Below are 3152 nucleotides of genomic sequence, written 5' to 3' on the forward strand. Positions count from 1 at the left end.
TGTCATAAATGTATATTCAAACACTCCATATTCTATTTATCGAAAGGCACCAACACCAAAAAGCAAACTAAACCAATAGCTGTTGAGGTTTGTAAGTGTGACGTAGAAACTACTATAGCAAGTCACAAGCTCCCTGCTCTGCTCCATGCTGATCATGCATCCACTTGTAATCAAATAAATCCGTGATCATCTTCGTTTTCCACATCTGAGCTGGAATCTGGCTCACAGCTGTACAGATGCATGTTTATCCCCGTTTTTAACGTTTTTTTTTAGGTGTTTTACTAATTTAAATTCAGGTTCTTCCAAGAATATGTTCCGAACAGATTTTTATCCATAGTAATTGACTTCCTGTTTTTTTTTTTTTTTGTAATATTGTTTTTATTTTAATTTTTGGTACATTATCAACCATAATCACAAGCTTTACATCCAATTTGTATATGTGAACTAAAATAGAATAAACAAAATAGAACAGAGAAAAAAAACTAAGCAATAACAAGAAGAACAAAAAACAGATCAACCTCTATTAATCAGGAAATTAAAGAAAAGCCATCTTTTGATACATTTTTCAAATACAAATGCTTTTTTTTTTTTTTTTAAATACTGAAGGTTTACAGAGTATTCTTAGTTAGTCTTGGTCATCCACAGATCCATTCTCCAAATTAAGACTCCTCACAAAACTTTTTAGAGGACCCCACATTTCTGCAAACAGTTCCAACTTTCCTTTCCTAATACATGTAATCCTTTCTAATGGAAAAACTACGAGCATCTGTTTCACCCAGTGAGTCAATTTGGGCCTACAGGTTCTTCTCCAAAACATTGCAATGGTTCTTTTTGCTTGTAAAAAACACATGTCAATCATAATTTGTTCGCTTTTACTAAACTTGGGATTTGAAGGATATATACCTAGAATAAACATAACAGGATTTGTTGGAACAGTTTTTGAAACAATCATCTCCACTGCTTTTCTAACCTCCTCCCAAAAAAGTCTTATCTCAGGGCATTGCCACATGCAGTGGAAGAGAGTCCCTTTAGCCTCAGCACACTTACAACAGATATCGGGAATATTACTGTTATATCGGTTCAGTTGCGCTGGTGTTATATATGTTCTCATAAGCCACTTGTATTGCAGAACCCTAAACCGAGTACTGATTATCTGTTTGTGAACTTTGCTACAAGCTAACTCCCAATCTTCCTTTGACAAGGTTGTTTTGAGATCCTCATTCCAGGCCTTAAATTTAAAATCAGAGTTTTCCTCAGAGTTGGACAACAAAAGATCATAAAATTCTGATATGGCACCTTTATTCCGACTATTTTTAGAAAGCATTCTTTCAAGTGATGTTTTTTTTGGCTTAGTTAATTGATTACCCTGCCTTTCTCTAATAAAACTCCGTAACTGAAGGAATTTAAAGAAACATTTCCTATCAATGTTATACTTGCATGTCAGTTCGTCAAAGGACATTAGTGATTCTGAATTTGGTAAATATAGATCCTGTATTGATTTTAATCCTCTCGAAGACCAGTCTTGAAAGATAATATCTGCCCTCCCTGGGATAAAATACTGGTTTCCCCAAATTGGGGTGTACAAAGATAAGTTATTAGTTTCATTAGTATGCTTGTATACCCTAGACCAGATTTTTATCATGTATTTAACAATTGGATTTGTAGTTTTCTTAATGAAATTAAAAATCGTATCTGAAGATTTCCTGTTTTTGAATAAAACAATTGTGTTTTTTGTAAGAAGCAGAAACAAAAGCATATGTCATGTCATCCTGTTTCAAGTTTAAGTTTCAAGTTTCTGTAGAATGTAATAAATAATTTGTTACCATTTACCGTAAATAACACAAGTATAACGATTCAAAGCAGTTCTTTTAAACTTTTCAATCCTGTACAACAATCATAAAATGATAGTTTATTACAAAACTGATAAATAACTTCAGACCACCGTTGTTTTACGGAGAAATATAAATCATCTAACAATGAAAAATTATTATTGCCTCTACTTGCATCTGCATATGTTTATTGAAATTATGCAGCAGGGCATTTATAAAAACAGGTTTTAAGATGTGCATCATTTTATTTTGTATCAACATTCTGAAAAATAAGTGGCTCCATTCACTTTCCTGATCATTTTTGCGGGGTTCATGCGACAAAAACACATAATAAAATCTAGAAAAATTTATGAAAAATGTAAAAAAAAAAAAAGCTGCATTACTATTATGGGATTAAGCAACCCTCTTTGTTTGTGTCTGAAGCAGATGGCAAGGCCATGGATGGATACTTTTATATTTGTTTTTTCGGTTTAGCTTGGTGTGGAGCAGAGGAATTAGCCAATGCCGTGGCCTAAAACGACAAGTAAAACATCAAGTGGATTGAAACCTGGCCGGAAAACCACACTAAAAGTACCATTTGTGTTTTGTCCTCTCCTGTCTTTGGCCTTGCAGCTGATATATATGCATGACCATGATCATGACCTCAGGAAGAAAACAAGCTGTCACCTTTTTTCTCTGACATGTTCACATCCAGCTGAGGCCTCAAGGGGGTGCTGTTGCTAAATAAATCTGAACCGCGTCAAGAATACAGAGGAATCTACTTAACATGCAGAAACACATCTGATTCAAAGACTTCAATTAAGTATTAAGTGTTTATGTCAAAAGGATTCTGGTAGAATATCAATGGGATATTCTGAAGATTTCAGAATAGAACAGAATATGGTCAGAGAGGCTGAAAACAGAATAATTAGTTTACATGATTGTCACAGAAACCGTTCAATAAAAACTCATTTTAGCTCATAATTTTATTTTTAGTTCATCAGAATATTATATAGGTATGCCAAGTTTTTTTTTTACCATTTTATTTTGTCTATCAAATTTATAACTTTCATAAAAAAATGATTTACATAAGCTTGATAGTCTATATTATTGCTATTTGGGCTGTAGGGAAAACAGTATTAAATAAAAAAAAAAAAATTGTGAAGATCAAAAAATGAATTTTAAAAACGATTATTTGTTTAATTTTATTTGTATAACTGGGATTATTCTTCTAAAATTCACAAAAACCCTTAAAAAAGAAAGATCTGTATTATTTAATAAAGTTTGGCTCGCGGCTTTAAATTGACGCTATCCTGTCAATCGGTTGAAATGGGCGTGGCTAGT

Source organism: Oryzias latipes, chromosome 12 (assembly GCF_002234675.1).
Source record: "Oryzias latipes chromosome 12, ASM223467v1".
Classification (NCBI taxonomy): domain Eukaryota; kingdom Metazoa; phylum Chordata; class Actinopteri; order Beloniformes; family Adrianichthyidae; genus Oryzias; species Oryzias latipes.